The sequence below is a fragment of the Corapipo altera genome, unplaced genomic scaffold (genome assembly GCF_003945725.1).
Source record: "Corapipo altera isolate COAL_440 unplaced genomic scaffold, ASM394572v1 23b, whole genome shotgun sequence".
In the NCBI taxonomy this organism is placed as follows: Eukaryota; Metazoa; Chordata; class Aves; order Passeriformes; family Pipridae; genus Corapipo; species Corapipo altera.
In genome coordinates, this window is record NW_020884885.1 from 12,276,914 (window position 1) to 12,297,932 (window position 21,019).

The 21,019-nt window shown below is 37.8% G+C and overlaps 1 protein-coding gene across 3 annotated transcripts in view; it reads left to right on the top strand.

Moving 5' to 3' along the window:
* The first annotated feature begins 10,489 nt into the window (after nucleotides 1–10,489).
* Nucleotides 10,490–21,019, top strand: part of LRRC4C (leucine rich repeat containing 4C) — a 493,056-nt gene continuing 482,526 nt past the window's right edge. For all 3 annotated transcript variants that reach the window (XM_027642107.1, XM_027642110.1, XM_027642111.1), the window contains exon 1: nucleotides 10,490–11,086. The gene's annotated coding sequence lies outside the window, so the exon portion shown is untranslated. The remainder of the gene's footprint in view (nucleotides 11,087–21,019) is intronic.

Below are 21,019 nucleotides of genomic sequence, written 5' to 3' on the forward strand. Positions count from 1 at the left end.
AATTCAAACACTGATTTCCTAAAAGAACAGAAATGCGAGTAAGTCCTAAGAATGCCTCATTAGAACCAGGTAACACATAATGCATAACTGAAGCACATAAAAGTTTTGATGACTTTCCTAATGGGTGGAAGCAGCAGGTGCAGAAAACTTGCCTGTTAGGCCACAAGTGATGAGTAGCTCTAATGCCCCAGGCCTTCAGAGGTTTCCTTGTGTCTTGGAGCTGTAGGAATCACCTTTGCATGTTTTTATGCCAGTGACTGCATCACTCATTCTTACTCTGTATGCTGTTAAACTTGTGGTTTTGCTGTGGGTGACCTTGTGCCTTATTTGCTGCAAGTGTTTCAAGTGCTTTCATGGGAACAGAATTATTAAGCAATAGGCTTTTCCATGGGGTTTATCCTTAAACCATCTGAGAGTTTAATGAATATTAATATTCTACTGTTTTTTTCTTCTGTTCTTCTTTAATAAGGAGGTAATATAATCCCCATTTTACATATGGAAGAGAAGTTCAGAACGTTTCAGATTAAAAAATGAGAGCCACATTATAAGGAGACCAGGATTTTGGATTTCATGCTGTTTGGCACACCCTGACTGCCAGCAGCTGTGAGGGGTCGGTGCCAGGCTGGTGGAGCACAGCTCTTTGGGGGTACTTGTGGCAATCAGTGCCCAGCTGGGTGGGGCAGGTGGAGCTTTTCAGTTGCAATCTGGGAGGAGCGTTAGGAGGTGGTAGTAAAAGGGGTTTGAGATAACAGAGAATGTTTGTTATTTTTTCTGTTCTGTGGAGCTCTGTCTTGTTCAGGACTGCTAGTAGAGTTATGGGGAAAGACTCCTGATTCTGAGTAAGGGAAAACTGCTGAGAAGTGCCTGAGGAATCTGAATGCAGGACAAGTGAGGAATGCATATGTGATGTTATGTTTAACTTGCCTTTAGCTAGCTGATGGGAAATACTGATTATGGGATAACGTAAAGAAATGAAAAAAGACGAGTGTATAAAATTCTTCCATTTCTTTAGGAGTCCTAGGCTTCTAAACTCAGGGAACCTTTATATTGTTTGGAGCCCTCTTCTGAAGGTAAGTATCCAATGTTCAGAGAATGTGCAAAACTTTATTGTATTTGCTATAATGTACAAAAATAACTGTGTGGAAATACCATGTGAGAAAATGTTTGTGCTCTTTCTGTGGAAGGACATTGTTTGGGTTAAACATTTGCATAATGGGGACCCTGGCTTCTTTCTTTCTGTAAGTTCTTGTCTGCTTCTAGTTCTTGTGGAATAGCCTGGTCTCTTGGACTTCTGTGATGTTTGCTGCTTCTTTCCTTTCAGCACTTAGTGCAAATTAAGCTCTATATTCCTGCAGTTTTTGGTTCTTTTTGCCTCTCTGTATCTTCAGCCAGGCTGAAGTAACTCTCTGTTGCATGGGTGTTAACTGGGTGTATTTAGGTTTTGCATGCTTGTCTTACAAGTTCAAAATACTTTCAAAATATGGATAACAGAAATTTTATGATGCTGGTGAGAGCTGCCTGTGAAATTAAAAGTCTGATTCCAAAGTCCAAGTATGCTAGAAAAATTCAGTGGATTAGCTATTACACTGTGCTTAGTAAATCAAAGTATTTTTTACTGTAATTTTTGCTTTCTGAAGTTTTGGAATTAATTTTTCTTAAACATTTAGCCTGAAGGAGCTACTTGACAGGATGTATAATCTACAAGTGCTACAGTTCTGCAAAATTCCAAACTGTCAATGAGAAAGTATTTCTAAGTTTTTTTTAATTTTGCTTAGAGTGGCTGGCATAATCAAGTAACCTTGATTATGCGTGATAAAATCAACAGCTTTTTAATAGTTTGGTGCACAGTCCTTTGGAAAAGGCAAATAAAAATGAACATTTTCTTGTTGGAGTCTTTCTAATACTTCACATGTAAACAAACCCCTTGTTTTTCTTCTCTATTCATGGCTTTATGAAGAACCCAGTCAGCTGTTTGGGTTTTCTTTGTTGGAAGTTAGCAATGGAAAAGACTTCCTTCATCAGGTGACCTAATGCCCCTCACCCTCAGTGTAAGATTCTTCTCTGTTGTACACTTACTTTGTCTAATCTTATTTAAAGTGAGAGCTATGCTAGGACTTATGCTCTTTCCTCTGAATGACATTTCCGAAGCTGAAAATGATCTGATTATCAGGCATGGTTTTCTGCTTTACAATCTAAATATTTATTTACCTTAATTTCATCTGACAATTCTTAGTGAGAACTTCTTTATTATGTAAAATAACTTTCAGCTCCTGAATAAAAGTTAGTCTGTTTTGTTTCCATATGTTTACATAGGTCTCCAAGAGCTACGTTTTCTGCCAGTCTTTTGTTTCCATCTAATGGACCTAAGTCAATTTAAAATTTAAGAACGTTTTCTCTTACTCCTGAATTAGTCCAGGCAACCTAGCAAGTGTTCTTTTTCCTCCACAAATTATTTACAGTTGGAGTTAACTTGTGAGTAGCTTGTATTTATTAGTTCTTGAGCCAAAGTCTTATAACAAACTATCAGTGATAGCAACTGGCAACCAGTGGATCCCAGTGAGTCTTAGAATGCACATAACTTATTTTTGATGAATGTTATTATATGGAGTAGTGTGCTACTGAAGGGGGTGAGTTTTTGTTGGATTGTTTAGGGTTATTCTAAACAAGGGTGTGCTTCTGGAAGTTTTCTGGAAGATGTTTACTTCCTTTCCTGTATTGTAGCTTAAAACTCTTCAATTGTACTGTCTCCTGCTTAATCCTTCAGCTTTCTGTTCATGCAAAACCTGGAGTTGTTTTTTTTCTTGAGGTTTTCTTCTTAGTCTCAATTTTTCAAGCTTGCCCTATGTCTCCTTGACACACTGTTCATTTAAAGATATCATTACTCTTATTTCAAATGATTTGTGGAGAAGCTTTTCTTAATTGGTACTTTCTTCCCATCCCTTGCTCTCTTCATTCTTTCTCCCACTCATGGCAGAAGGAACAGGTTCACCACAATGGCAACTAATAGAGGTAGCTCATACCTGATTCCATCAGTTTTCATTACATCTCCAAAACGTATTTGATGGAGCTTTTCAGGCTCTCTTAACTGTTTTTTAGTAATTGTAGCACACTCTAGGGCATGCAGGTGATCGAGGCAGAAATAGAATGTCAGCCTGCGTATTGACTGCAGTACAGAGAAGCCTTTGTCTCTGGATCATCCAGGCCAAGTAGGTATAGAATAAAAATTTTCAAGCAGAAGATGACATGTTCTTGCTCTAGGACTACGGATGTTTTCTGTAATGTGATTGCAGATTAATCCTTGGTAACAATCTGCTAACAGAAAAAAAGAGCACCTGCATGAAAGTTATCTGTCTGAGCTGCTCACTCAAGCACTTCTGGGCCTTGGAGGGTTTGGTCTCCTACTCCCAAATGTAGATGCCCAAAATGAACTAAATTATAGTGCCTTGAGGTATGAACTGTTGCTAGCAGTGACTATAAAGGGAGTCTGAAAGAACAAACTTGCATAGAGATGTAAAATCATAAGTAAAAGGACTACTGTTTTAAGAATAGGTAGATGCTATTTTTGCTGTGATCAATAAGAGAGATGCGTCTGCATGTATCATAATATTATTAAAATTATTATTGCTAAAGCATATACTTAGAAATGCTGCACTGACTTGAGTGAGGAGGAAAAAACCACAAAAACATAACCTTAAGTCCAAAATGATCTACTCTTATCTGTCATCTGTAAGCTTAAAATTTAGCACAAGAAAAGCTATCTTTTGCTGTCTGTTGCCCAGGGTGATACGTAGGTGCTAGTAAGAAGAATAAAGGAAAATCTTGTGGAAAAAAATGTTTCACTGCACGTGTAGAGCATGGCTGTAATGGCTGACAGAAATTGTTTAATAGGAAAATGAGTCATCTAAGCCTGTAACAGCCTCTATCAGCGTATGCATTTCTGAGGTAATAGAACTCGGTGCTCATGCAGCGGCTCTTTACAGCATTAACTTTGAGACCTATTAGGCTCTGGAACAGTCTCCCATGGAAAGTGATAGAAACCCTATGGTTCAAACTTTAAAATGAGACTGCAAGGTGGTGAATGTATGTTAGAGAGCAGTAACTCAGAGATTAACTTAGTTGAAAGAGATGGACATAATAAACTGAATTCTTTGGTCAGGCTAAACATGTAACTTCTTTAGGTTTTCCACATTAATGGACCAGCTTTGTTTGTCATGGAGCACACTACTCTAGCCCTTAAAGTCTTAAAAGTACAGTTGTGTACAGGTTTTTATTTATTTCTATACCAGTAGTTTTAGCTGCTCTGTTTTGAAGCTAAAGTAGTTTTTATTTTGCAAATTTTGCAGTAGCCGTGACCTCTTAAGCACTTACAAGCTTTTGTCTCCATTGTGAAGTGAAATGTCTTATTTCAGGCCTAGTTTGGTTAAGCTAGAAAGGACTAAAATACTGTATTTCAAAATTACTTTGATATATGAAGGAGCAGGCTTGTTGTCACAGAATGCTTCTGAATATAGGTAAACCTCAGAGCTCAGATCTTTTAGTCCTTCTTGTGAATCCTGAAGTTGTTTTGGGTTTTTAATTTTCTCTTGTTTTGATTTAGGTTGTTTCTGCATGCAAACAAATTTTAATGACTGATGTGTCAGCTCAAAACTTTTTAAGTATTCTAAACCAACTTTCCAAAATACTGCACAGTCATAAACATAGAAAAAGGCTTTATGAACTCTCCTGATAATCTTGGTAGTCAACTAGAGTCAGTCTACAATGTTCAGATAAACACATACACCTTTTGAATGAAAGAAAACTAATTTTACACTCATCCTGATATTTTGCCTTGTTTAGCAATGCCTGTCCCACTATTGCTCAAGCTGGTTTGCTGAATTCCTGTGCTGACAAGCGAGACTTGAAAGGAAACCTGGAGCTGGGGCTAGAGGGAAAATGGCAGTCTCTTGAGAGAAAGAATATTGACAAAACCATACCTTAAGCATTCTTAATTGTAGTCAGTAAAACTTGAGTCAGTGTAAATAATAAACTGCTGATGGGCATAAGGGCTACAGAGAGGTTAGTCAAAGCTCCTGGAGAACTAAAGCATTTGAGAATTGAAATACTGATTCAAGATATATGTGGTAATCACAGCTTCTAATTTTTCTTTCTGTTTTAATTTTTTTTACCTGAATGTATGTTAAAGGTCACAAAAAGATTTATGACCAACTAAAAAAATCAAATTAAAATCTTTTTTCTAAGTAGCAAGATCTTCTAGGGAATGGAAATGTAACAGTGTAATACCCTGATCATTTTGTTATCAGTGTTTCTTTGGTATCAGATAGATAAATCCAAGGTGTTTAGTTTTAGTTTAGTAACTTTCATCTTGTTTCTTTAACAGTGATGCAGTATTTAAGGCTACCTGTATACTCCAACAATCCAGATGTTTTTAGTAAGTGCTTAATGATGTGAGAATAGAATACAGACAATTTTTCAAATCTTTTTGGTAAAAGGCATACTGTACCCTTTAATTCTTGCAACTCATCTCTCTAGAGAGAGGAAGAGAGATAATGACTGTCACAGATAAATGCAAGCAAATGTAAAAAGCATGCTCATGTTAGCTAAAGCTGAGGTTCTGTGTATTGGAGTATCCTGCTTGCAGCAGTGGCTACTGAAAGCTGAAAGAAGAAAGTACTTCCTCTGCTCTTTTGACCAGAGAGGCAAGAACTGTCATTTCCTTTTGAGGGGGGGTGTGGTGCGGGAACAAGTATATATCAGAATATAACACCTGTGTAGGATTTTATGGGTTGCAGTCTGTGGGCATATTTTTTTTTTAATTATTATTATTATTTTAATTTTTTTATTTTTTTTATTTTTTTTTTAGTTTTTATGATGATGAGTTGAACTTCTAAAATAACCTTTTTAATGCTTTCAAACAAGCCTTTAAGCTTGTTTCTCGTAAGAAAACATGTACTTATTTTTTACTGATTTTTATCAAATTGTGTTTTCTGGCTAAATCAGGTATAAGGTTTGGAAAATCTGCCTTCACATAATAGCATCCAAATAGCAGAAATCAAGGTGATTTTGACTTGTATTTCAGCATTGCAGGATTAATTTGAAATCAGAGCCTTGAGGCAAAAAAATTAGAATAAATTTTTTAGGCAGAAGGTTGGAATCTGGTGGTAGGTCTCTATTGGAACTAAAAATACCTACAATGTAAACTGCTCAATTTTCCAAAGTAGTTGGTTCAAAAAACAGACTACCACTATATGAAATGCCTATCATTATTTTAGGGCAATAAATATAATACCAAAATATAATAGTGTGTTTCTCAAACTCTGAGTTTTAAGATATAAAGAACATGAAAAATCTCTTTGCTGCAGTTATGTGGTTGTGTTTTTTCCCTGGAGGAGAGGTTTAGCATGAAAGAATTGTTACTATTATTCATATGTCTGTTGCAACAGTACACAATGCTCAGAACAGTAGAGATCTGTTTACCCCGGTCTTGAATATAAACTTTGCAAATATTTCATGAGTTAGCCAGCAATTAATTTTTCTTTCAGATGATATGTTCTCTTGTTTGCTTGCTTTTCTACTTTCTTTCGCTGTTTGTCTCCTGAAAATCTTTGCGGTTAACAATAGGCTTCACAGCTCCTTGGAGGAAGAATATTGTGATCACTTGGCAAAGAACCTTTGTATTGTACAGTTCAGCTCTGAGGGTGTCTCAAATCAAACACTGGCAGTGGGTGCTGTGTTTCCTCAGGAACAGCTACCACTGCCCTCTAACAGAGGCAGCAGAAGGCACATGTGCTGCTTCACAGTCCCTGTAGTTTTGAGGCCAGTGTATAAATTTACACCACCCATTGATCCTGGCTTGAAGTCAGGACTGGACCAAAGAGAGTCATGGCTGAGAAACTGGCGTGTATTTGCTTCTGATGATTACTAGGTTGCTCATCAAGGTAGTGTACGCCCTGCTAGTAGTACATTCTGGGAGTAGTAACTCCTCAAACTTCATCAGCCAGAGGTGCCTGGTCATACTGGGTCACAACCTTAACCTGTCTATATAAGCCTTTTAGGTCTCCTGTCATCCCTGCTATAGTCTTGCCAGTAGTTTTCTCAGTGTGGAAATTATAGCCTTAAATATGACTATTACTTCATAAAGAAACTGAAAATTAAGAGGAAGAAAGGGAAATTGTTGCAAATAGCATATGGATTTGGGGTTCACTAAATCAAATGATGTTGACATAAAAGTGAAACACTGCAGAAATATTTGATGGACTTTGGAGGCTTTTTGTGTTGGGTCAGTACTTTCTCTACTGAGGGCTTTGCTGAGAAATAAGCTTGTGGGCTTCACTTGTGCTGAATTTAAGTTTTTAGAGGTGTGATATTGATATTAACTGACAGGTCATCAAGTTCAGCTGAATGAGGTGAGGACCAGAGTGAGAGGGACTTTCAAGTTCTATTTTTACTTTTTTGTTTGTTGGGTTTGTTTTTGTGGTTTTGGTTTGAGGTTTTTTTTGAGGGGGGGGAGCAGGGGGAGTTGTGGGAAGGGAGTGGTATATCTGCCTAGTTTATATTGTTGTAATCTGCCTTTGTTTTAAGCATAATGTGGGAACATGAACAAAGATGCTTGCAAGACCGTAGTAGTCAGGGGAGTGATGAGATGTTTGGTCTGAAGTGCAGCACGTGCTGCCCCCTGGGGGAAAAAACAAAATCAAAAAGCAGCAAACTCCTGGAAGTGCAAAGGATGTGTTTTCCTTTTGATTAATGTGAAAGTAATTAGCAGGTAGTATGATTTTAAAAAAATTATGTAAGGACAGATAACAGATGAAAAATGTCCTTGCATGTACCTTTGGGATTATGATGAGCCATATTTGGAAGATACCATTAACAATAAATTATTCTTGCACAACACTTAATATTTTTCCTCTTCTTTAACATGTATTCTGTGTCATGGAAATGAAAACTAGAATGCAAGTCAGTTTATTTATTTTCCTGTTGTTCCAGTTCCGTAGATTATAAATATTAGGTGTATGAATAGATTTAATTACCTTTGGAGTAACCTTTTTTATGTACTCAAGAAATTCTGACTGCACCTAGAAAAAGGTGGTGGAAAAAGCTGTCCACAGTGGACTTTATTCCAGACATGAGGTCTTCCTTACAAAACCTTAACTGACTAGTTAGAACTATAAATGTTATGCCACTGATGAAATTAATATTCTGAGAGTAGCCAAATTACTCATGCCACAATCTTAGAAAGCAGAACGTACCACTAGCTTCGTTAGTACGTACTCTGGGATGACATGTTCTCAAAGTAGAAAGTATCAATGAAGTGCTATAAGCTTGTGGCATGCCTGTGGCATTTTGGTCACTGTAGAAGGTGAAAAAGGTTAGTGACAAGTGTTCAAGCGAATAGCGCAAAGTCAATATGAAGGGCAGTTAAATACATCAAGGCTTGTCAGCATGAAGAAAGGAGTCCAGGCTGCTTATAATAGAAGACTTTGAATCTGTGAGTGGCATACTAAAGTGCACAGAGTGTTCCTGTCGCTGACTTTGCAACTCCTTGTGGTAGATAATTAAAGGTTGGCACAGTGTACTTGGGAAATACCACCATTTGCTTCCCTTGATCTGATGGTGACCAACACAGTCAAAATTCTGGCTAGATGGATCTTCATTCCAAGCTACTGTATCTGCTCACATTCCTATGTGGATAGGCATGGTTATGTTTGCGGATGAACAAGAATTCTACTTAAGGTCCATAAGTCAAGAAAACAGAAATGCAAAGTCTCATGCAGTGTTGGGAATAGGGTTGGGGAGAAGCAAAATAATTTCAGCAGAGAAAAACAGAGTTACCATTTACAATGTCTTCTGTTAGTTCAGTGGACTTTCTTATAAATAAATAATTTTAGGTTTAAATTATAATGCAGTTTAAGCTGAAAAAGTGAACAAAAGCCCAAGTGACTGTGTGTGATTTGTGAAACAGTGCAGGTTTTCCATCTTTTGAAACAGTTTCCTACAGTGCCCTACATTTCTCTTTACAGATACCACAACCTTCTCATGCTGTGTGGTTTTGCAGGTTCACTGGCTGTTGAAACTGCAGGATTTTCTTGAAAGTAGAAGAGTTTTACTCAATGTCAGTGTTGTGGCCACAGTGCTTATGGACAGTGCTGCGTTACATTACAGTCCTCTGTGCTACAGTAACACTGTCACGGTCAGCTGACCAGGAAGCCTGGATGCACTATCCTATCGCTGGAGTATCTAAAACTCCACAAGCATTTCCGCCTTGTTAATCACACTTTGGTTGCTAGAACTTGTGGTGGTAGCTCTTTCTGTTACATAAAGCATCAAACTCGTGTCATGTAGTTATTTCTTTTGGCAGCTCTGTCAAGTGTATTTGGTTGCTCTGACCTATGAACTGGTTCCTTAACAGTCACATATAGTTTAATGTAGAAATCCTGGAACTGTTTCTGAGGAATAGTTTATTTTTGCTTTCGAGTTCCTAAAGGAGTCTCAATCTCCAGTCTCCTGAAGGAGTCTGAAGTGTCATCTGCTGCAAAAAGTTGAAATTATGAATGACAAGTGGGGAAGCAGTGTTTGCATCCTGAACCTGATGGAGAGGGTCTGAATTACCTGTGGGAAAGCAAAGGCAGTATGACTGCTTTCAAATTTCATGAGTGAATTACAGTTAGGACTTATACTTGCTACAGCAGAATACCTAGGTTCATGCACCAGTGCAGGTCTGTTACTTGGACGTTGCATGGAAAATCTGGTTTGGTTGTTGGACTGAGAATTCTAAACTCATTTCACAAGTGAAAGGTTTCAGCAGGGCGATTCTCAGCAAAGGAGGGAATTTTAAGCACCTTCATAAATGCAGTGCTGGATGTCTGCCTTCACTGATGTTCTAAATTTTTCTTTTCCTGCCAGAAATCCTTTCTTTTCTAAAAATATTTACTTGACTCTGCATACTGCTGTCTAATCTAGAGATGGATAATATAGTGCTGATTTGAAAATCCTTACTGGTATAGGACATAAGAATGACCTTTTAAAACATGGCTAAAACGAGTTGCTTTGAAACAAATTTTCAAACTGAATATGCTCCTCTGGGTATACTGTGGTTTCTATACCACCAACCCCTGCTCCTTCCCCCTGCCCCCCTTCCCTTAACCACTACTGCTGTCCTAATCTTCTAGACCATTTTGTGCCCTCCTCTTATCCTAAGTAAAATACAATTGCTGGCTCTGATATTCATTAAGTGATAATCCAGATTAATTCAGACTTTGATGTAGAAACAAGTCCTATTTCAGCTGCCAAGAAATCCAGATCACCCCATGGAAAATGCACACACACATGCACGTACACATACACGCACACACAGTATGTAGAATGCCTTAAAGAAACTGTAGCTAACCACCTTATTAGTATTCCTCCCTCCTCTGTGTTTCACTTGCAGCAACAGAGGGCTGAGCAAAATGCAGTAGAACAGGGACAGAGACAGAGCTGGCAATCATCTCAGTGCAGGCTGCTGAATGTAGGGGGGTGGGGGGGGATGCAGCAAAGCAAGATTAATAACCTTGCCATAATCCTGTGCACCCTGGAAGGAGATACCTCCGGTGACTGAGCTGTTCTTGTCTTGATTAATTGGACTGAGTGAATGAGTGGCTGGCAATCCACCTGGTTTGGAGGCGACCCCCTGGATTTGCTGATCTCTGAATCCTCTACCCATCTGGGAAGGTAACAGTGAGACATACCATCTGCAGCACACAGAGCAGCTATTGGAGGCTACTACTGACAGTTTGCACTACAGTTTTTTGGTGAGCAAGAAGCCAGGTACATTGTACAGTAGGATATTTCTGTGCTGAAGCTACTGAATTTCACAATCTGGTCTTTCAGCAACCCCCTACGCTCCGTTTTCCAATTGCCTTTGAGTTCTGGGCTTACTTTTGGCATCGTCTCCTGGACGCATTTTACTGGGGATGGAAGAGCAGTAAATGGAACCTCTGAAAACTAATTGTTTTGCTTCTATGTGACTCGAAAAAAGCTGAAAGAATCAAATCCAGATAGAGGAATTTAAATTTCTTTGTGAGAAGTTTACAGAGGGACTGTATAAAAGGTAAGTCCAGAGGGTTGTCTACCCCTTCTGTTTCCTTGTTTGTTTCCTGCTTGTTTGCTTGAAGTGGGGGGAAAAGGCAAAAACATTAGTACAAGGTGCATAGGAGTGTGGTGTTTGTAAAGTCTTCTTGTAATTTGTATCTCCGTTTTATATCCTTTTCTGTTCCTCCCCCCCCCACACCCTGCCTTCTCCCCTTGCCATTTCCACAGTAAAAATGCTCGCAAAATAATGATCTATAAGGCTGCTGGAAAATGTTAATTAAGTAGCACTAGAAAACTCCTTTCATTTCAAAGGTATTACAATTTCTAGGAAGAGACATCTTTGTATTGAACAAGCTAAAATATTTGGAAAGTATTTAGAATGGACAAGAAATATAGCTCATACAATATCTTCAGTAGAAGCCTCCATATTTTCATAAATCTTGTCTAGTTTTTTTCTTTGCATTTCAGTCAGCTCTGGAATGATGAATATGTAAGCAAAAAGCTGCTTCTGCTGCTGTTAGCCGAAGTAGGAGGTAGCAGAACAGAAATTTTAGGATTTGTGCATGACTTATGTGAAGTTCATCTGTTTGCTTCTCATTATCCTTTTGAATGCTTCTTCCTTTTCCTTTTTTTTGACTGCAGAATTTATGAAATATGTAGAACCAAACAGTAACTCATACAGAACAAAGTGCCAATCTCAAATGAGTTCTTGTAGGCCATTAATTTTTGGGATGGAGGTGCTTCTAAGCACTCAGGTGACCAAAGTAAATTACTTATCTAGCATTGCTCATGGCACTCCAGATTTTCTGGAGATCTATCAGTCATATTGCTCTGGTGCTACTCGGTGTTTAAACCTGGCACTTATCCTCCCACCCGCACCCCTTTCCACCAATGCAGTTTCTGCAGGACCAGTATGACTGTTGTAGCCTTTCTCATTTTTCCATTAAATAATAGAAATAAAATACCATTGTATTTCAATAGAATCAGAGCTCTTGTGGTTTGTTTTGTTTTTGTTTTTTTATTGCTGCACTGATAGTACTTAGCATTCCCAATGAGCTAAGAAAACCATCTGTAAATACATTTCAAAGGTGCTTCATTCTCCAAATGGAGTTACTAGGTACTCCCGCCTTCTCAATTACATGAATATGAATGACTAATATTGAAGGATATGGTATCTCTTTTAAATATGGCATAGCAGGATATTTAGTGTAAAAAGATGTGGATCAAAATACAGTTCTACTGAATAACCAGATGCTGAGGGGCTTCTATGTGTAAGTATACATATGTAATGTATGTAAAGAAATGGGGAATTACGTCAGATTTATAAATACAAGGACACATCAAATAGGATGATCCATTTGGTACAAAGAAGTATAATGACCCTTCTTGTAATAGATCCTGTGCTGTAAAGCTTAAAACTTAATGAAAAGGCTCTGCTTCAGAGTAATCAAATCACTTTATGTTATTGCATCCTGTCAGTCAGTCCCTCTATTTCCCACTGGTTTTGCATAATAGCTTTAAAGATAGATTAAGGAAGAAAGGAGAACTGGTTATAGGTGTGTTTCTCCTCATTTTCTGGAAGTGATGTTTCTGTGTTGCATGTGCATTTACTGGATTATGATTATGACAAGCAAACCTTTCTGGGCAGGATGCAGTTTGCCGTAGTTTTCCCTCACTGTACTTTCCTCAAGCCCCCATTGCATGTAGCACAGGAATCTCTTTCATCAGGCAATGAGCTATGCTCTCTTTTAACTATGGGGAACAATCTGCATGTAATGAGGGCTAAAAAAAAAAAAAGTGGGCGTGTGTGAAGAAATGACAACTCGTGATTTTTAAAGTCTTATCCTGATTTTAGAATTGAAGTATGGAACGAGACCATCAAAGCAGAGATGTTGACTGGATGAAAGCATGGGAGAAATGTTCTGCCTGGAGATGAAACTTTCATGTTCTGGTGAAAAAGACAACACATTTGCTCCACTACTATTTCTATGTATTCTGATGCGTGAAATATAATTTTAGAAGTGATGCCCTAAACCAAGTAGGAGGGCAGTCACTTGTATGCTGGAAAACTATGTTACCACTCTCTTCATGATGTCCAGATGTTATTAATCATCTATCTCTGGTTTTGCATGTAGTATTATCTCCCTATATATTGCAGACTAAAGCAAATGGTGGTTTTTGGCATTGTAACAGATTCACTGAATAGGAAACTTTGTGCTTCTCTCCCCCTGCTCCCCTGGTTTTGTTAGTTTATTGGATTTTACTTAGAACTTTTCCTGAAATTCAATTCTGAAACTGTCACATTTGCAATTTTTTGACTTTGCTTGTACATTGTGTACATGACATTGTATATAACATGTTATCACAGGATCAGTTTTGGTTTCTAACACCATTGTTATTTTTATGGTAAGAATGGAAAGGAATACTCAGTGCTGGCAGGTTTTATGTGGGAACAGGCTTTAGCACCAGTTGGACTGTGTGGTTTGGTGTTGGTTTTGTTTGTTTGTTTGTTTGTTCTTTTGGTTTGTTTTTTTGTTGTCGTTTTTTTAAGGAAAAACCCCAGTAGTTAAACTGTTAAAAGAATGTCAAGTGTTTCATCTTAGTGGTCCTTCAATTTCAATTGCATTTCATAGTGTAATGCCCCATATGCCTTCAATCTCACCTAATGTGGAAACTGCTTTCTTTGTACTATTTGGTTGGTTATATGAGCTCAATCCACTACTCAAATATCTGAAATATGAAGGGAAGGCCTGCACAGGTCTAGTAGTGTATTGTAGGTAAAGTCTCTCCGTAGGAATATGGGTACAATGACATTCTTATGTGCTGAATTGTCTAAACGTTCTTTTAAGAATAAGTGAAAGATATAGAAAACCGAAATTTCTTTTTCGCTTAGTTCCAGTTAATTGAGCATCTTCCTTTCCTTGTTGCTGAAGTCAGCCAACCAGGCACTAACCTTCTCCAGCACATGTTTCTGTGTTTCTGAGACCCAGGGTACTTTACACATGAATTCCCTCTTCTTTCTGAAACAAGCTGGGCTGACAACTGGTAAGTAAATCTTAAAGCAGTGTAGTGGCATGCAAGCAAGGGGAGGATGGGAGAGAGGAGATGTCCCAGCAATTCCATGACAAACCAAAAGAACAAGCTCTGTGGGATTGCAGAACATGTTGTTTTGATTGCTGACTCATTGTATTGGTCTGCAACATTATCTTACACTAATGTAATGACACTGGGCCTGGTTTTGAAATAATGAGGAGGAAAAGAATAGTTTATCAGTAAACACACATTGCTTATGATTGTGTACTTCTTTGACAAATAGTATGATTGTTGGAAATTCATGTACGTGGAGTTAGGGTTCTTAAACCTTTAAAAGATTTAATAATAAGTAAAATTTAGATTTTGCCATTTGAGGAAACAAAATGAAGTTACAAATATATTTTTCAATAGACAAGTTAGTTGACTGCAGTAAATTACACTTTTCTTGTATTGCTTTCCTTCTAATTTCTTCTGATTCTGTGTCAAAGGATAAAGTTTAGGATCTAAGGAGTCCAAAATTCCAGTTCCTGGGCTAGCAAACATGGTAGATAATCTGCTGCTTCAGAGTTTTGAGTTTAAAGCCAATTAATTTTCAACTTTCAGTATTCCTAGTCAGAAATGTGAAAATTAACTTTGTTTGGGAGATTGTTTAATCTCTTAGTTTTTCAAACAGAGACACCCATTTAAGTGCTTAGGGGAGACACCCATTGTGGTGCTACCTGTTATTTGACCTTTCACAGATTGAGGTAGCCAATAAAGCATCTTTTGATAGGCAAGAGTTCCTTATATTTTTATCAAATTAGCACAAAAACTCATGTGCATTTGAGGTGTATAACAAAAAAAATTTATTTAGACAATGTAGCTTCCAGGAGTTGTCTGAAAGAGTTGTGTTGAGAGCATGGTATACATGCGTAGGTATTTGCTTCTAGAGGCTGTTACTTTTCGTGCTGCTGATGGTGATGAAGTTCTCAAAGTTAAGATTCAAATGACCCAGTGGTATGCTCAGTTCTGTACAACCATTTCATATTGCTAAGGAGGAAACTTACTGCTTCTGTGTGCTCAGAATCTGCAAAATGCTGCCATGAAAGAATACTTGCTGCCAAACTTAGAGTGGTTATGTAAGGTAGAATCCTGTTGATCCTGGAGGAGGGTGGTGGGCAGAGGTTTCTTCAGAACCTGGAGACTTTCTCAGAACATATACTGCAGAGGCAGAATTGCAGCAAGAAATCTAGGTCTCTTCCCAGTGTACATTGAATAAACTTCTTGTACAAACAGCCACTATTCTGTAATTTGCCAAAGTTTCTTTACTCAGTTGGCCATTGATGGTAAGTATTGTTTTGTATTTTATGCATTGCAAAGGCTAACAAATGTTTAAAACAAAAGTGTGTTTAAATGAAGCTCATAACTGCAGACATGAAGGACTTCTCTTGCTGCATTGTTGACATATCTTTGAGCTTGTGAACTCCGGCCAGGAAATTTTCCATGAGGCCCGTTCTAACCTCTTTGATAATTTAAGATGTTGTTTTGGTAGGTTAAATTTGTCAAGGGCTCATGAAGTCCAGCACGTACTAGTAATTAGAGAATCAGTTCCAGTCCTGTTGTTTGTCCTGTTTACAAGAGTAAGAACAGGTTTATATAATTCTTTGTTTAGCTTCTCTGAAATTGTCGATTTGGTGTGAATTAAGGGTACAGACAGAGGTGGGAGGACAGTAATTTTTATGGAAATGTTTACTTAATTTTATTTAACTCCCTGTGGGAGCAACCCCCCCTCTTCTCTTGTTTATTTGTAGGAGAAAATACGTGGGGCTATCAAGCAGTGTGCTTATTCTTCATAGAATCTTGCCTTGCTTTTTTTGAATTTGTTTACCAGTATATAATCTTTACTGTGTTTTCTGCTGTCTCAGGAAGAAATTGGTAAACGAGAAAGAAAAGCAACACTTCTGCACTAGAAATGTGGTGGTTCATCGGCTTATTAAACTAATAAGACATTTTGGTATTATTAGGTAAACCTAGGGATGGTGCTTCTCTGGGTGGTTTCCACCCCCATCCCCCCCTTACTGTTCTTCAGTTAAGCGTTGTTGAAAGCTTCACTAGGAGCTTCTAGTTGAAGGAACAAAGAAAGTGAATGTTCTGAGGTTAGGCCTTTCTACAGAGGCTCTCACACTAAGGCTGCATTTGTTTCAACCTATTTTTTTCATGTTCTGGGGAGCTACTCATGATAATAACTGTGCATTTCACATATACCTTTAAATCTTCACTATACCCTCAGTTATTTCAGGAAAAAAATTATGCACTTCGAAGCTAAATGATCTGCCTACTTAACCTGGAAGAGTATCTTGCTTCTGAAAAGCAGAAAATTCAGTAGTAGAAACTGGAGAGAAAAGGGTGGAATGGGTGAACTCAAAGAAAGAAGGAAAAACAGTGCAGTGATTACCCCAAAGACAAAAGTAGCTTCATATTCTTGAAAAGTATAGGCAGTGATTGCATCACACAGACTGCGCGTGGAAGAAAATTTTAATTTTGCATGCAACCAGTGTATTTTAGCAGTTTGAGTGTGGGGGGGGAATGGGTTGTAGAATGTTCTTTTTAAGCATCTCAAGCATATGTTTCAGAAATAACACTTAGTCAGGATTCAAGTCCACATTTTTATTTTGAATGGGAGTAGAGAGATATAGCAAGGCTAATAACAGGAGTGGCATTATCAAAACTCCATAAAGGATTTGGAGATCTCTTGGAAAAACCTTTGAAAACTTAAACCTTGGACTTGGCTAGTGGCAATCTAGTTCTGAAAACAAATGAGTGGAGGGACATAATTTGGAACATGTTTGGGTGAAAGGAATGTGTGAACTAGAGAAGAGTGCAGGCCCAGAAAAACAAGACACTTTGTGTGGTTAGAAATTTTTATGGGTGTGAGCTAAAATTGAGATTAGATAGGATTTTGGGGAGAATTCTAGTAGTGGTAGGTTAACAATAGTTAATGCTAGGATCAGTTGAATTCAGGAAGCCTGAAGCAAATGCAGAAGAGGTAATTTAATGTGTAGGTATGGAAGAGCCTCAGTATCCAGAGATAAGATTCAAATAAAGTGACTAATGCATTGAAAATTTGTATCATAAATTATGAAGTAATATAACTGAATGGGTAAGTATTTTAATTTCTGGAAAAGAAAGTATGATTTCTGGGGTTCATGAGTTCAACCTTAAAAATTGCCACAGTCTGTGTAATCACCTCTGTCTTCCAGTGAAAAATGTAAACCAAAACTGTAAGTTGTGATGATCTTTAGTGACTAAAAAAGTCATGAATGACTTTATATTATTAGCTCTAGAATATGCAGAGGAATTTGGCTGAGTTAATGTATAGTTGGATTAACGTAACCTGAATGTCAGGTAGTAAATACTTTTCTTTCTCCTCTTTAAGTTGCATGTCATGCCGGATCCACATGGGGGTTTTGCCACTGAAATTTCAGTGGATGCTTGTAGTGTAGTGGGCTGTGTATGGCAGCACTGCTCAGAAGCACCTCTTGTTTTCCTGTGACCTGTGGGAGAGTATCTGTGCTATTTACTGGAGAGTGAAGAGGCCTCAGCGAGCAAGGAATACCCTAGCCCTCCTTGGCTCTGTCCTGCCTTGCAACTACCCTGTAATTTAGATGAGTGGTAGGGGAGAGACAGGACAGCATGACTCGTTAGCTTTTCTTTTCCTCCATTGTCAATGATAGTCAGGGCTTGCTACAGTAACCTGATGCCCTCCTTTTACAGAAGTCACAACCCTTTCAGGCCGCAAAAGATCCCTTCAGACTGGGATTCCCTTGACAATCAGCTTTATAGTTTAAGCGGCTTTATGCAATACTGAAAACAGTGACAGTTGAGAGAGGTAACTAGGAGACTTCTTGTATTATAAATACTTGGCTTGGGAATGTGTGCTTAAGGGTATTAAGCTGCCTGAAAGAGTCTCTTAATCTGCCTTAATTCTTCTTATTATATTCTTTTTCTGAAGTGGGCGGAGATGCAAGATCTTTTTCATTTAGATGAATAGAGAAGTTCCACGCCTGTGGAACACATATATGTATGTTCCTACTAGACATGTTTACAGAATGTAGAAAGACAGGAGAAACTAAGTAAAATGTCTGCCCAAAATACTTACTTATGTAATGTTATTTCCCGTTTGAAATCAGAGCTTTGCTGTGAATCATGAACATTTCAATGATTTTTCTATCTGGAATGTAATAGAAGATTTTTGAGGTCTAGCAGTGGAGAAGCCTAACTTTTTTCATTACCTCTTATTTGTCAGTGACATAAACTTACATATTTGTCTCTGTCTAGGAATGAGCCAGTTTGTAATGTTTATGGTGGTATCAGCAGGAAATATTCTTCCCCAACACCACCCTTCTCTTCACCCTTTTGGATATTGGAAGGGAAACTTCAGAAGGAGAATGTTACAAAGTGATGGCCTTGAGGATGCAGAGGAAGTAGAGATGGATAAAACTACTGCTCTGATATTCACAAATGTTTAGTTTGCTAGTGGAAGTGAATTTTTTCTTATTATTGAGGGAGGAGAAAGTGCATTTTGGCAAGTCATGATTTTTCTAAATCTATGAATATTTGGAAAAATACCACACATTTCTGAATGTAACAAAAGTAATTATTTTCTAAGGTTATTTTGTCCAAGTTTAATATCTATTGTACAATGAGTGAGAGTCCTCTCCAATTTTTTTATCAGAAACCATGCCTGAACTTTTAATACTTAAATTCTTCTGAATTTTGCTGATAATTGTCTCTTTCTTCCTTTCTTTCCATATTGTTTAACTGAAATTGGTGTACTAGAAGGCTGCTTTCATGATCTTGTCCAGGCCCTCAGGCAATGGAAATGAGTAGGTAGTTCCAATAAGGATGTCAGTTTATGAGAATAAACATTTGACCTCCAGTTGTTCTACAAATTTTTGTCTAAATAGTACTTTTCAAATGTAGGTACATTTCTGCAATCACTTCAGGCTTAGACTTTTTTAATTATTTAAGCCCAGTGGTAAGCACTACAAGAGGCAGTGGAGAAAAGGTCACTGGAGCAAGAAGATCATGTCTTCTACGAAAGGCCCTGATGTTCCATTTGATTTTAGTAGGATAATGCAGACACTAGAAAACATTAAGAATTTAAGGTTACATGGGCTTTTTACCATTGTTAGTAATATGACTGGTAAATGCCCTTTGTAACTGTAATACTCTGTTTGAATTTTTAATATGACAAAGGAAAAGAAACGCTTTGTTTCCTTTTCTAAAACAAATTATGAACATGCTCATACACTAAAAATATTTTGAGCAAGACTGCTACTGTAATACTATGGTGGTTTGGTTTTCTTTAAAGATCTCATCTCAAAGTCTGCTACTTGAGCTGTTGTTTTTTTTTCCTCAGATCTCTAGAGCCTCAATTTTATTTTAAAGACTTGAGGTTATTGAGAAGGAGTTGATGTGTGGGTGATATGAGATGAAACTAATGATTTTTGTCCCAAATGGGAAATCTTTGTTGAATTCCATTGTTTATGTAGACAAAAGAAAATAATATACCTAATCAATGCTCTTTTTGCCCTATTCCTTAGACATACTAATCCTGAATAGCACTGGGATTATGTACTGCATTTAAATCTAGGGACATGATCTGGCCCTTTTAGAGGGAGCAGGCTCTTTTTCTGTGGCTGTTGACATTAAAAAAGTTCAAGTAGGTATGGTCAGAACAGTCTTATATTTGATATACTATAACCTTATGCAGCTACTTTGTGATCTGTTTTAGTTGCTTTTTGCTTTCTCTATGACCGGTTTTCCTGTAGGGTAAAAAGTGTATAGATTTATATACTGTATAGACTACTAAAACTGTTACTGAGCTATTGCATTAAGCTGGTAAATTGTTCCCCCAGTGCATGGCTATTACCCCTCAGAACAAAAGTGAGAAGCTTTCCTGTTACCACCTTGTGTACTTCTGACACTTCTGCTATTTCTGATTAACTTGCTTTCTCTGTATTATAGTAACAAATATCTTTAATGGCATTTCATTATATATATGATGCCCTGAGTTTCATGAGATGAAGAAATACTTTTACTTGCTTGGGCTTTCAATTTCTACTTGCAGGCACTCAGCAAGCAGTAATTTTTTGGAATTTGTTGTTGAATGGCCATTAAAATGCAGTCATTTTGTGAGACAAAGCAATATCTCCCTTTAGAGATCATGCTATTTAAATTGGCAGAACTGGAACAAAATAGGATGCACAATCAATACAATGCTGTAAGGGTCAAAGCTGTGGTTCAGATATTTGGTGTTTTGCTGCCTGTGACCTTTAAAGCTAAAATTCTTTTATTAAGCTGCTCCTCCACCGGCAGGAGTGAGGATCAGAACACTAGAATTGCCTTGCTACTGCCTTTTGCATTATGTTTATTGGATGAATAGGCTTAAAACTACACTGCAGTAGTGAAGGATGGATGGGGAAATGAATCATGTTGGAGATGCCTACCTCTGAACTATGTGCAATGAAACCTGTCTAGAACTGATGCAACTGGTGTTCATATTGGAGAGAGCAAAAAGATTGATCACCATGTCAGGAAAATGGGCAGCTTTTGTGTCATTTTAGGGTGTAAGAAGGAGCTAGACTATTAGCAAGGCTAGTTTTGGTTTTGTTTCTTTACATTGCTGTTGTTAATTATTTTTCTTTGGTTGTTTGCATGGCCTATGCTGATAAGTATGGAGATGAAATACAGAAGCAACTTCTGACTCATTCTCTTCCACAAAGGTTAGTTCAAGAATAAGTTGAGAAGCGTTAGGCAAGAGTTGAGTCACTGGATCAACTGTGAAGTTCTGCTTGCTGCATTGGAGGCTATGTCTTCCTTTCATTGTTTTGCATAGCCCCTGGTTCAGTGGTGAGTGTGAAGATCCAGCCATAGT